The sequence below is a fragment of the Mus musculus genome, chromosome 7, assembly GCF_000001635.26.
Source record: "Mus musculus strain C57BL/6J chromosome 7, GRCm38.p6 C57BL/6J".
NCBI lineage: Eukaryota > Metazoa > Chordata > Mammalia > Rodentia > Muridae > Mus > Mus musculus.
In genome coordinates this window covers 82,810,058-82,824,212 of record NC_000073.6, presented here as the reverse complement: position 1 = coordinate 82,824,212, position 14,155 = coordinate 82,810,058, and the positions used below count along the sequence as shown (strand labels likewise).

Genomic DNA, 14,155 nt, shown 5'->3' with positions numbered 1-14,155 from the left:
AACATGGACTGGATCCCCAGGTGAGATAGTTTCTATATGGCCTTTTCTTCAGTCTCTGCTCTACACTTTATCTCCATATTTGCTCCTGTGTGTATTCTGTTCCCCTTCTAAGAAGGATTGAAGCACCCACACTTTGGTCTTCCTTCTTCTTGAGCTTCATGTGATCTGTGAATTGTATCTTGGGTATTTGGAGCTGTTGGGCTAATGTCCACTTATCAGTGAGTGTATACCATGTGTGTTCTTTTGCAATTGGGTTACCTTACTCCGGATATTTTCTAGTTCCATCCATTTGCCTAAGAATTTCATGAATTCATCATTTTTAATAGCTAAGTAGTACTCCATTGTATAAATGTACCACATTTTCTGTATCCATTCCTCTATTGAGGGACATCTGGGTTCTTTTCAGCTTCTGCCTATTATAAATAAGGCTGCTATGAACATTGTAGAGCATGTGTCCTTGTTACATGTTGGAGCATCTTCTGGGTATAGTCCCAGGAGTGGTATTGCTGGGTCCTCAGGTAGTACTATGCCCAATTTTCTGAGGAAGCCACCAGAGTGGTTGTACCAGCTTGCAATCCTACCAGCAATGGAGGAGTGTTCCTCTTCCTCCACATCCTCGCCAGCATCTGCTGTTGCCTGAGTTTTTGATCTTAAACATTCTCACTGGTGTGAGGTGGAATCTCAAGGTCATTTTGATTTGCATTTCCCTGATGACTAGGGATGTTGACTATTTCTTTAGGTGCTTCTCAGCCACTTGAGTTTCCTCAGTTGAGAATTCTCTGTTTAGCTCTGTTCGCATTGTTTGTTTTTAACCATGCCAGTTTGAACAATTCATAGGGTGACCCTCTGACTCAGTTTCCACACCTATGAACCTATATAGGATCATGACATCAGCATGCTTGAGCTATAGGATGCTTGAAACTGCTGCCTCTTCCTTCTGTCCATTCCCCGCCTTTCTTGAAGGTTGCTCATCATACACTCCTTTTTCTCTCCATGTCTGTGTTATTTAAGCATCCAAATAAACTTCAAGTGTCTAATCAGAAAAGGAGTGAAAGAGACAGAGACAACAGGCCGGGTCAGAAAACCCTATACTGTGACAAGGAAACAACTAGCTCCTTGCTCTCCTTGTCTGCAGGGCTGGAGAGATAGAAAGGACTGAAATGGTGCCAGTCACCTGGAGTTCGGACAGAGTCAGACACACCTGGCACCGATCCCCAGGGAGCCCTAGAGGGATGACACCCTAAAGGACTAAACCAAGTAGAAGAAAAGGTGCAACAAGAGTGAAGACTTGTCCCCCTCCATGGCAACACCCCCCCCCCCACCCCCAGGTTCTGTCCTCATGGCTGCATTTCTCAACTTCAAGCCAGGCTGGTGGCACTCTGTGCTGCTCTGGCCCTTCCTTCCCCTTTTCCATCTCTCTCCCACCACAGGCTCTGTAAGAGGGGAGGGATTCTCAGGGTCTTGGCAGCTCATCTGCTCTCTTTCTCTTCTTGCTCTGGTCAATTCTTATGACATCATCCAGGCTCTCCGGCTCTCACACCACTCCCAGATTCCTCACTCCAGCTGTGACATTTTTCTTGTGTGACACACACAGAGCATCCCTAGAGAAACTCAGGAGCAAATGTAGGGAGATAGGGAGCCACAAAAGGAGAGGGAGGTGTGTGTGTGTATGTGTGTGTGTCTCTGTGTGTGTGCGTGTTTATGGAATGTGTGTTGTATGTGTGTGTGGTATGTATGTGTGAGTGTGTATGGTGTACATGTGTGTGTGTGTTTATAGTGTATGTGTGGTGTGCACATGTGTGTGTATTTATGGAGTGTGTATGGTGTTTGTGCGTAATGTGTGTGGTGTGCATGTGTTTGTGTGTGGGTGTTAGTGTGTGTGGTGTGCACATATGTGTGTATTTATGGAGCATGTGTGGTGTGTATGTGTGTGTTAATGGAGTGTGTAATGTGGTGTGTGTGTGTGTGTGCATGTGATGTGTGTGTGTGTGTGTGTGTGAGTGAGTGTATGTGGTGTGTGTCTCTGTATGTGTGGTATGTCTCTGTGTGTATGTCTCCGTGTCCCTGTCACTTCTCTGTGCCTCTGTGTATCTATGCCTATGTGCCTGTGCATGCATATGTAGCTTTCACATGTTAAAACAAAAGAAAACAAAAATGAAGAACAATGTCTTGGAGGGAAAATTTGCAGTGGATAAGGAAGACCAAGAAGTGATGTCTTACACATACAGCCCTCATAAAAGCAGTCCTGAAAAGCACTAAGGCACTGGGAATTAATTAAGAGGCAAGTGATGGTCCGAAAACTCACCACAGTGAGTGAAAACACAATTAGTACACAACACAGCCAAACGTTCAGCTCATTGGGAACGAATAGCAACTAAAGCTCAGGGAGAGGAGTACAACCAGAGGTAAAGTAAGGTCTCTGTTAAGGAGAGGCTGCTGTGTGGAGGAGAGCTGGGGGTGGGGAAGGGGCTGTCCTGGTGTTCCAGCACTGTCTGTGAGATTAGATTCCTGCACCCTTAGCCTAGCAAAGCTACCTGCGCTTTGCCACCACCTTGTGCTGGGCCCTTTCCACTGGAGATCTTGGAAGGGATGTGTACTGATGTGAGATAAATAATCAAGACCTTCCCACCTGCCAGTCCTGCTTTCTGGGAAGCTCACCTTAGCCCTGGGGGCCACTTATATGCAATGAAGAAGAAGCACTTAGAGGCCTCTAAACGGCCTCTGCAATCCAGGACATTCTACATTGATCATTAGTCCAATGGTAAAAAGCTGAAAAGACCTCCCCGTACCCTCCATCTGTGAGCTTCCACGTTTCATTTATCAGATTCCATGGGTCTTTCAGAAAACATCCATCTTTCTCCTAAAATGTTTTTCCTTTCAGTAACGTATTTATAATAATATTAAAACATAAGTCTATGCTAAATATCTGTGAGATTCAGCATTGACCCTACAGGTCCCAGCAAGGAGGCTCATGAACATAACTTTACCATTATAAATACGTTGAGAAATCATTCCTAACTCTTCACTGCTGGGCTACGGGAAAGTAAGTACTCAGCTCAGCAGGAAGGGCCAAGGTGAGCTAAGGCTAGCTCACAAACTGATCGGATGCCTAGGAGCAGACACACCCTTCCTTTACCATTCAGCCCCAGGTCTGTGACAGCTCTGTCTCCTTACCACACTTCCCAGAGAGCAGGCCAGGTATCTGTCTTTCCCCTTTGGTTTCTGTCCTTTTGGAAACCTGGCTTCTGCTCTGGTCTGAGAGGTTGTCTCCTAACATCGTATGCACATGCAGGAGCAATCAGGACTCCCAACTGCTCTATTTGTGAACTGCAGGCTGTGTTAGTGTGGCCATGTGACACAGGGGCCCCAAGTCTGTAGTGGATATGACAACCAGGAGCAACTGCACACACTTCCTTCCTGCACCCCAAATATGTGCTTCTTCCTTTATGTCGCACTGCAGATCTTTGTTGAAAAACAAAAAGAAGACAGCACGGGTCAGCAGGCCTGGGTGTTCATGTACACAGTCCGTATAGGAGAGGCTGCTGTCTGGGTGGTCCTTGTTCTCACTCGAAAGCCTTGGTCTTCCTTCCCTGCCTCCTTACGGCTAAACTAGAAACCTCAGTCATGAGGTGTAAACTCACAAAAACAGAGATGAGACATCGGCTCTTCTAACTGGGGAACACCCACGTGTCCACTCTACATCAGTACTGCCGTACACTAGAAGGTGCTGGTCACCTCCTAGAATTTCTCTGCCCCTGCATTACTTTTTTCTTCACTTCCTTTCTTCCTTCCTTTCCTGTTTTTCAAGTGCTGTGATAAAACACTGCCCCAAAACAACATGGGACAAAAAGTGTTTAATTTCCACTTATAATTCCCAGGTCACACTTTGTCAGTGAAGGAAGTCAGGGCACAAACTTAAGGCAGGAATCTGGAGGCAGGAACCAAAGCAGGGGCCATGGAGGAGTGGTGCTTACTGGGTAGCTCTCCAGACTCCTGTTCAGCTTCGTGTCTTATACCTCCCTGCTCAGAGGTGGTACCACTCACTTAGAGCTGGGCCTCTCACATCAACCATTCATCAAGAAAATGCACTGACGCCCCAGGCATGCCTACAGGCCAATCTGATGGAGGCATTTTCTCAACTGGAGCTTCCTCTTCCTGGTGGCTCCCATTTGTATCCAGTGGAAACACTAACCAGGACATCTTTCTTTCTTTCCTTTTAATTCTCTTCCTGTGAATGAAAGAATGGAGCCTCAGAGTCCTCACTGCCTTAGTGCGCCCATGCTAACCATCCCAGCTGATGGACCCTCCATACATTCATGCAATATGCTGACCACAGGAGGCTGCTCTGAATCCATCCTTCCCAGGACCTGAACGGTACTCACGCACGGTGTCCACAGAGCTCCACCTTTGTGGGACCAGATACTCCATCATGCTCCAGTGCATTGGAACTGTGGAGAGCAATGACGTTTTGCCATTCAGCTGGGCAGGCACAGCACACAGCACGGCAAGTGGAAGAAGGAGAGGCATGCAGGTCAGACATTCGAGGAGCCCCTAAGCATCTGGAATCAAAGCCCCCAGAAGAACAGAGTAACTAGGGAGTAGACAGAAGACTGCCAGACTGACCTCCAGGCTGGCCACCCAAGGCAGTGGCTCCTGCAATGTCATTACACTTTTCTTTCCTAAAGACACACCTCGATTGTACCCACAGGTGCTTACACTGTACCATCAAAACTCTTCATCTGTTTAGAACTGGCTGTGTAGAAAACTGATGTGTTTAAAGATGTAACCAATGCTGAGTGGGTGAAGAGGTCCCTGAACAATCGAAATAAACAAGGTCAAGTTCAACCCCTGATGCCCCTTACCCTACGCAAAGGAAAGTTACTGGACTCCCACTATAAGCCCATGTGCATGAGCACAACTGCAGCTCTTACAAGCACGGGTGCTGAGTGTATCTCATCTAATGCCAGTCAGATCAGCAAGCTGAAGATGACTAGAGAAACAGGCTAGCAGCACCAGATAAGGGATACCCTGGGAACCGGAAGGGCTGCAAAGGGAAAACACTAAATGAGAAGTTGGTGGAGGAGTCAGAGCCGCTGTGAGAAGAAAACACTCTAGGCATGCCCGGCAGCTTGTCCATTGGCCAGCTATGACCTCTGGCTGGTGGTTAAATATAAGAAGCTGTGGGAATATTTTTCTCATACATATTATTAAACCCAGAGGAAGTCATGGTGCTATGGTGGGTCTCTGATTTTATTACAAACCTTCTGGGTTTTTTTTTTTTTCCTCCCTGTTCTTAGAAGGTGGGTTTGTACTAGTTACTGTCCTTGTTGTGACAAAATACCAGAGAGTCTCTGCTAGAGCTCGGATGGAATTGGCCATCTCACAGTGCAAACTACACCCAGGCCAATTTCAGTATTCTCCACAATCCTAACAATCCAGTCTCAACCGTCTCGACACTGTTCACAAGTCCAAAGTCTCACCTGAGACCCGGGAAGACTCTTAACTGTGAACCCTGACACAGTCAGAAAACACTTAGAAATTCTCATTATACACTCCCATCCACAAAAAAAAAAAAAAAAAAAAAAAAAAAAAAAAAAAAGAGTGGACCAGAGATACAACAAGGAAAGATTGAACCAATAGAAGACCAGCACCTAGCAAGGAAGACATCAATTCTTGTAGCTCCTCCATGTCTTACATGCAAGGGCTCATGGTGGCATCACCTGAGCTCCACTGGGCTTGCACCACTGCCACTCCTCTGGTCCTAACATGCACAACACGCGTGACCCTTTCTTTGGTTCACCACTCTGTTTACAGTTTTCTTGAGATGGCCCATGCTCCTGACAGTTCCAACATCCTTGAGGCACCAGTGCAATGTAGACGTCATTTCCATAGTTTCACGCCCTGGCCACTCAGTGCCTCCCTGCAGGAACTCTGAATCTGTTACACACAGAGTGACCTCAATAGCTTTTCCTCTGGAACCTTGATGAGTGCCTTTGTAAACTCAGAACTTTTGAATTGTGCATGCTTGCAAAGCTAACATCACCTGTATACCGAGTTCTATTTCAGCTCAAACTATATTTGAGCCTGCTGTGTCCTCTTAGTGTTTCAGTGGCTGAACCTGAGAGAACAGTTCTCTAGGCAGCCCTGTCTGAGTGTCACACACTGGCTGCAGCACTTAGTTCAGGTTTTTTTCCTTCTACTTAATTTATTGTTTGTTTCTGTTTTGTTTTTGATTTGATTTGTTTTGTTTTGTTTTGTTTTGTTTTGTTTTTTGAGGAATGCTTTCTCTGCATTGGCCAGGCTGTCCTGGAACTCACTCTGTAGACTAGGCTGGCCCCAAACTCAGAGATCTGCTTGCCTCTGACTCCCTAGTGCTAAGATTAAAAGTGCATGACACCATACCCAGTTAGATACACTCTGTTTTAGAAGTTTCCCAAATGAATTTAAATCCTTTCATAGGTGAGGGTGGTTTTGTTTTTTGTTTTTTCTTTTTCTTTTTCTCCTCAAGGTCCTGTCACCCTAGTGCAAAGTAGGAAGTTTCCATTCAATGGTACTAACCTCTTTAACAATCATAGCTGCTTTGTCTGCAGTTTAAATCATGCCTTTCATATCTTTCTGCTCCATTTCTTGCTTTAAATTCCTACTGCAAACTCAACTAAAAGTAGCTAGCAACAATCACACTGCAGCCTGAATGTTACTCTGTCAGAAAGTTTTTTCTACTGAATTATCCCACTACTTTCGAATCCAACCTCATTCAAATTTCAGGACACAGGCAGAATGAAGCCAGAATGTGACGTGGACGACCTCTTCTCTGTTACTGACAGCCTCTGTTCCTCCTTGAAACCTCACAAGCACAGCCCTGCTCACGTTTCTACCACCACTCTGCTCTTACAATTTTCCATCAGGATGGTCAGTTAAGCTCTGTCCACCTACTTAGACTCTGCCTCCTAGGTCTAACACCTCTTGTGATCTTGTTCCAAAGGTCTGTGTGGTGGTTTGAACATGTTTGTCCCAGGGAGTGGCACTACTAGGAAGTGTGGCCTTGTTGGAGGAAGTGTGTCACTGTAGGGATGGGCTTTGAGACCCTCCTCCTAGCTGTCCATGAGAGTTTCTCTTGTCTCCAGTCATATCAAGATGCAGAACTCTCAGCTCCTTCTCTAGCACCATGTCTGTCTGCACACTGCCCTGCTTACTGCCATGATGATAATGGACTGAACCTCTGAAACTGTAAGGCAGCTCCACTTAAGCATAAGAGTTTATAAGAGTTGCTTAGGTCATGGTGTCTCTTCTCAGCAGTAAAACCCTAACTAAGACAGTCTGTGAGCTTCAGGGTTGGCTCCATCATGAACAATGGTACTGACTTTCTGTATAGTTAACTTTCCTTGTTTCTATGATGAAACACCAGGCAGAAGCAATCTGAGGGAGGAGAGCTTTGTTTGGATTCACTGAGGCAAGAAAGGCATTGCGGATGCCGCAGCTTAATCCGTGGTACTGGGAGCTTCCTGCATAACCTCTTCACACTGAGCAGGATGAAAATGAGGACGTGACTGCTCCAACGTAGAGTATAGGAGGATGGTTTTCAGACAGAATAGCCAGAGGCAAGCATCTGGGAGAGTCCAGACTGAACCAGGCCATGGGTTGAGAAAGAGAAAGAAGAGCAAGATAGGGAGAAAAGAGAGAGGAGAGGAGAAAAAACAGGTGGACCAGAAGGAGCCAGGAGCCAAGAGAGCCCACAGCTGAAATGGCAAGATTATATAGGAAGCAGAAGTTGGGGAAAGGGAAGGGAAGCTCCTAGGCTGTAGAGGTTTAGGGTGGGGGCGGGGTGAGCCGTGTGAGAGGAGTTACAGGTGCTGATTGAGCCTTGTCCGGGGGACTCTTGGGGATCTGACGTTCCAGACTTTTTTGTTGTTGATAAAGGGCAATGTGATATCTTCTGTGATTGCTTAGCTGAAATTGGGTCATCCTTATCTCGGAACCCAGGAAAGTCGTGATGTTCGTCAAAGCCAGAAAGGGAGCGAGGAGTGGAGGCTGGGGGAACATCTGTTTTTCTTGCTGCCCAGGTTCTGGAGGATCACCTGGGGCTAGTGACACGCAAGCCACTTTGGAGGAGTCTGGGGTCTGGAATGCAGGTTCCAAAGGAACACCTGGAGCTAGCATGCTGTAGGCAGGTTGGTAGCAGTTTGCATTCTGTGGTTGGTTGAAATGTGCTGGGACAAAGGTAGTCTAGAGACAGAAGGTGAGGTCAAGGAGCTTTGTCTTCAAGGTCCACAGGTTCTGGTAGGTGGGGGAGGAGAGGAGTGCCAAGACCAAGGGAAGGGGGAGCCTAAGCTTAGAGCTAGGTAGTAGAGGGAAAAGCTTAGATTGTTGATTGACAGGAGTACTCATCTGGAGTCCATTTGACCTGTGACAGGTAATTCTAGTCTCACCACCCCCTCACTCTTACAAGAATTTGTTACGTTTACAAACAAAATAAAAGCAGCAGACATATTAGTATTACCACTGTAATCTGTACTAAAACCCAGATTGTAGAAAAAAAACAGTAGGCTCATGATTTTGGATCATAGCAAAAGGTTTGGGACACACTCACACAAAAATGATTCATGGTTAAAAAACGTTAACACTTTTTCTATATATCCAGAGGGCTGATATATAGATTGGTCAGAGATGTTTTTAGCACAATGAGAAGCAATTTCAAGTCTATACTTAGTGGCTCTAGAGAAGGTGACACCTGGTTTTATATATGAAGTGAACAAACCAGGCAGCTGCAGCCTTGAGGAAGGCACTGGGCCTTGCTTGCTGCTGGCAAATGAACAATGCTATAATTAGCCATTAACACCAGAGATCTGAGAAGGATAAGTTCTAATTCTAATGGCCTGCATATCAGTTAAAATGGCAGAGACTTGCCATTACCTGAATGGTCACCGCAAGCTCCTAGACAGTTTTATTGGGGGCAAAGGTTGGTCTTTGGCTGTCACCCAGGATAGCATTACATCTTCAGCTTTTAGCTGCCAGACCCAGAAAGTCTGAGAGACTGTCCTGTGGAGGAGTAATGTGGGAAACCTGGCCTACCTTGATGAGACGAGTAGGTCAGTCAACACCAACAATTTAGGCAGAGCCCTGTTGGCAGGCAAGGCATGGGGCAGTTTAGCCCAGGGGCTAGCATTACCACAATCCAGGTGGAGTCATCTGTGGCCCTTCATCTCCTTTGAAAACCTTAGGGTGGCTTCTAGGAGGGGGCATTTCTGTCTATCATGGAAAGTGTTTAAATGCTGTATTTAACATATCTCTGAAGAGTTTGAGGACCATTATCTATTAAATATATATGATTTTAAACAAATTTTACTTGTTTTAATTGCCAGTTTTAGGCTTAGCCTTGAAAACATATATAGGAGGGTATATAACCTTGGTTGTGTAAATAAATTACATTTGTATTTAGCATGACTATTGGCACAGTTCTGAGCACACTAAAGAATTCGATCCTGTATAAGGTGACTAACCATTAACTTGTATGTCTTAATTATCTTTAACAGTTTATAAGTTAGTAGCTTTTATAAAATTAGGATTTTGTAGTTTTATCCCTGTTAAGTTTGAGTCCTAAATATATGAATAGAGGAATTAATTACAGATCCCTTAGCAGCAAAATTAAACTTTAAACCACCAATATAGTCCACAGAGAGACCAGGACTTCTACTTTTTGATTCTTTCATAGTGTGCCATTATAGAACACCATAGTACTTTGTATGCTTCAGTTTGCCCAAATAGCTAAAGCTTAACAAAGTTAGCAAGGACAAAGAGGCTAGACATATACCTTCAAGTTAGTTACTGTTAACCTGAGTAGAACATTGGGATGTATAAACCTTATTTATTAAACATACCTGATTCATCAAAAAAAAAAAAAATGTTCTTACTTATTTTCCAGAAGCCTGCTGCTGAAAAGCAAAGATATATGTTAGCAAAGACATAAGTGGTCAGATAAATATCTCTAAGTCAGTTCGGTTAACATGAATATATCTTTATAACCTTAGGAATTTATCATCATTTGAAAACCCATCCTCATCCAAGATTTCGGAGACCTGTGTTGCTTCTTTAGCCTACGGATAGCGATAAGCAGAGCTCTCCATAGGTTTGAGAAGTTTTGTAATTGCTACTTTAGTTGGTTTATACCACGTAGTCATCTTAAGATGGTAGTGAGGTAATATTTCATGTAATCTCTAACCTTATTATCTTTAACAGTTTATAAGTTAGTAGCTTTTACAAAATTAGGATTTTGTAGTTTTATCCCTATTAAGTTTGAGTCCATCTAAAGATGGCTGCCAGCCACAGTGTTGCTTCCTTCCTAATGAGATCATCATCCAAGATGGAGGCAAGTCACATGGTTGCTATTTAAAGCATCAGTTTTCCTAAACAAAAGTAGAGATCAAGCTACCTATACAATAAGTAGATCTATTTTTCTAAATAAGAGTGGAATCACATATAGCAAATTAAGGCTCAACCTTCGGTTTACCCAGTGAACTTACAAATCCTGAGATGAACAGTATTTACACAATAATCTTAAAAGATCTTTTGAGAGTAAAATACAGAGAAATCAGAGATAAAAGATTTTGAAGAGTAGAAAGTAGGGGAGAAAGAGCTTAGAAGAAGCCTTGGGAGTGTAAGACAGAGGAAGATTAGATATAAGACATTTTTGGATCATTTGTGCAGTGGCAGAAGTTGGTACCATATGGGAAAATTTGGAAATCAAGTGTTCCGTCTTTAGCCATTGAGCGTTACTGAGGCCAAGCCGTTTGCAGTAAGCCGGTGAGGCTCTAATGAAATTTCTGAGTCCAAGGAGGAAAGGAGAAAGGGTCGCAAAATAAACACCGCAGATGGGAAGATCCAATATCTTAGAGGTCCAGGAGAGCATGGAGAAGCTGGGGCTACAGCTCCTAGCGGGGAGGCAAGGAAGTTTCAGGAAGGAGCTGAGAACAAAGGGAACAGAAAAAGCCAAGCGTGGAGGGGATGAAAATTTGAATCCGGGCTGTCCCCAGGCTGAGAAACCTGGTAGAGAGATATATTCCTAGTCACAGAGGAGAAGCATCCCTTTCCACATGATAGGGGCCCAACGGGGCGGGAGGAACCTTAGTAGACCAGTGTAGCTTTTGTAGTAATAGCACAAAGCGGGCAGCTCTGGGGTAACAACCAGTAAAAGAGGAGAGTCAAGTGGTTAGAGCAGGTAGAGGAGAAAAACCGGAAGAGGTGGACTGGGAGGGGCTTTTGGGAAAAGGGAGGGCTCCAACAGAGGCAGAGGAGTGTCTTAGTAGAGAGATGCCCATATGGTGGGCATCCCGAAGGGCATAGTAGGCTCCAGGAGCCAGAGAGGGGACACTTAACTGAGTAGGTGAGGAGAGACAGATGGCTAGGACAGATGAAGGGAAGAAGTGGCTGAAAAGTCGGAGGCAAATTTGTTGGGTGGCCGAAGCCGGCAGAAACAAATGATCCATACATGTCTCGGGAGAGTTAAACCAGCTGCTTGGCTGGGTTCAGAGAGAGGCCACGCCCTTTGAAAGAAGGCTCCTATGTACCCTTCCTTGGTTTCCACACCATATGAATGACAATGAGGGCAGGGCCACTGCTAAATATGGTTAAGGAGAAGGATTTTATTGTAGATATGAAAGACAGAACAGCCAGAGGCATCTGGGAGAGTCCAGCCTGAACGCCACGAGAGCGGGGTAAGAGCGAGAGAGGAAGAGAAGAGAAAGAAGATGAGAGAGGGCAAATGGACCAAGAAAGCCAAGAGAGCCCACGGCTGAAATGGCGGGTTTACATAGGAATCAGAAGCTCGAGGGCGGGACTGGAAGCTCCTGGGCTGAAGAGGTAGGGTCGGGGTGAGAAGTGTGGGAGGAGCCACAGGTACTAGTGAGCCTTGTCCAGGGATTCTTTATCCAACAGCCAGGAAGCAGAAAGCTTAAGGACTGGGACTAGCATTGGTTATCACTGGCAAGCCCTCCCAAGGACCCTAGACCATATACCCAAAAGTTCCACAATTTTCCAAAGCAACATAAGCTGGAGACCAGATGTCTTAAAACGCAAACCCCGTGGAGGAAATTTAAGATCTAAACTGTAGCAGGCTTCTACCCATGAAGTCAATCACCTTGTGATCACAAGACCCGAGATCTGAGTTCCAGTCAGCAAAGAGAAACGGAAAAGACACAAAGATGTTGGGGTTTTTTTTTTGTTGTTTTGTTTTGTTTTGTTTTTTATCTGCATCACCCCTTTAACAGCTTGAATGACACAACTGCCCATTGGTTACATTTCCCTGGTCATCTCTATGTGCACAAAGAAAAGGGAGTGTAGGTTTTAACTGAAAAACCGCCAACAATGCAGTTGCCCTGTTAATAAGGAAGGAGCTTTGGGGAGGCAGCTAGCTCAGCCGTCACTGCAGAAATGACCAAGCTGCGGCTGGCTGCCCTTCGGGGCTCAGGCTCCAGCAGGGACTCTTCCCTTCCAAAGTGGCTAAAGTCAGAGCTATGCCTTGAGGCAGAAGTGTCATCACGACGAAGTGACTCAGTCACTGGGGGCAGTACTTTCCCAGGAGGCTCTTGGCTGCTGAGATTTTTCTTGAGTTGTGTTTGTTTGTTTTAATTCTGTAAGAATCATATTTCTGTCTACACAGTCCGCCCAGGCCCTGTTCCCTTTCACCACTGCTCACGCACCTCATAATTCTAGGGTGAAATATACAAGAAAGTTTGACTACCAGCAAATACCCACGGTATTTCCCAGCCTGAGGCCATTGTGCTACTGTCTGCGCCACCCCACCACTGACTCCGCCTCCGCCCCCTGCAGACCACCACCACCACCCCACCCGCCACATCGCCCCCTTGCTTACCCGCCCCCTTGCTTACCCGAGTCATGTTTAGGTTGTGGGCGAAACTGAGTGAATTCTTCCTTGAAGCAGTTTCATTATGAGAAGAGTCCCCTGGGGTGCTGTAAACCCTCTGACCCAGCAGCCTGCGGCTATGACTGCAGATGCGTGAAAGATGCTTTTGCTCTGTCATTTAGGTACAGCTGCCGGGTTCTTGCCCAATGTGAGGGTAAGTCACTCCGATGCTCGCTGTCTGCGGGTGAGGGAGAGATTTTAAGCTGGTTTATTTCTGTCGTAACCAGTGAGAACCCCCCTAGCCCCATTAAGAACAGAAGCAATTGGTTTTTGCTTCTCCCTAATAAGAGCCCTCCTGCATGCTCCTGCCTAACTCCTAACACTGCCACCCACCTATGCATCTTCTCCCCAAATGCTCAGGACACCTGCACACTCAGGACGGAAGTGGTGACAGGAAGGTATGGTACACAAATTGCCATGATGACTGGAAGAGAAGCAGACCTTGGTGGCACACAGGAATAGTGGATAGGGTCCAACCAGACCCCCAGCTGGTTCTGAGGATTGCTCTGCCACCATTGCAAGTGTGGTAACGGATCTCTGTTTGTTTGGCTCTCTTTGAATAATTCCCTCTGTGGGCCTGAGATGAGGCACTAGGCTGCATAGGCTGTTTGGGCTCGGGGGAGTTGTAGTTGGGCTTCATAGAAGTTCAAGGTTACTCACACTGTCTGTGTGGTACAGTAACCCCTCGGAAAGAGATCTTGGAACTAGTGTTCTGAAGTATGTCAGGCAGCAGAGATGGAAGCAAGAGCCACTGGGATCTTTCATGTTAACCTTAGCTCATCTAGAGAGACGTGGTGCAGGGTAAAGCTGGGCGAGCTGGGGGGTGACCGTGGGTTAAAGATAATGAGGACACACTCTGATGTGTGGAACCCTTGAGTCTATTAAACAACGATGACGAGGAGGGAAGAGCCACACCTCGGATGCATGGTGAAAGGGAGCAGGTGAAGAGTCACGACCATGGTTGTGCAGGAAGGAGAGTCCAAACCCAGTCTTGTCCTGGCACTAGAGCAAAGACAGTGCACCACTGCAGAGTGGTGTCCTATGGGGGCATGGCGTGACTTTTCCAAAGGAGAGGTAAAGCACTCATGACAGATCAGACAGAAGTCACAACTCCACCAAAGCACAAAAGCAGCTCAAAGGCAGCCGCATCCCTGCAAAGCCAGCCCTAGCACCAGAGAGAAGGTTTACAGGGCCTTGGGATGGATCCTTTTTGCATCTCAGCATTTTCTGATGCTATGA

The 14,155-nt window shown here is 45.9% G+C and overlaps 1 long non-coding RNA gene across 1 annotated transcript; it reads right to left on the bottom strand.

The window, feature by feature from the left end:
- Positions 1 to 792: 792 nt before the first annotated feature.
- On the bottom strand, positions 793 to 13,310 carry Gm29796. Its single transcript, XR_378297.3, has 3 exons — positions 12,882 to 13,310; positions 4,383 to 4,559; positions 793 to 1,033 (listed from the first exon to the last, which is right to left on the bottom strand). It is a non-coding gene; the product is annotated as a predicted gene, 29796 (long non-coding RNA).
- Between the last annotated feature and the right edge of the window lie 845 nt (positions 13,311 to 14,155).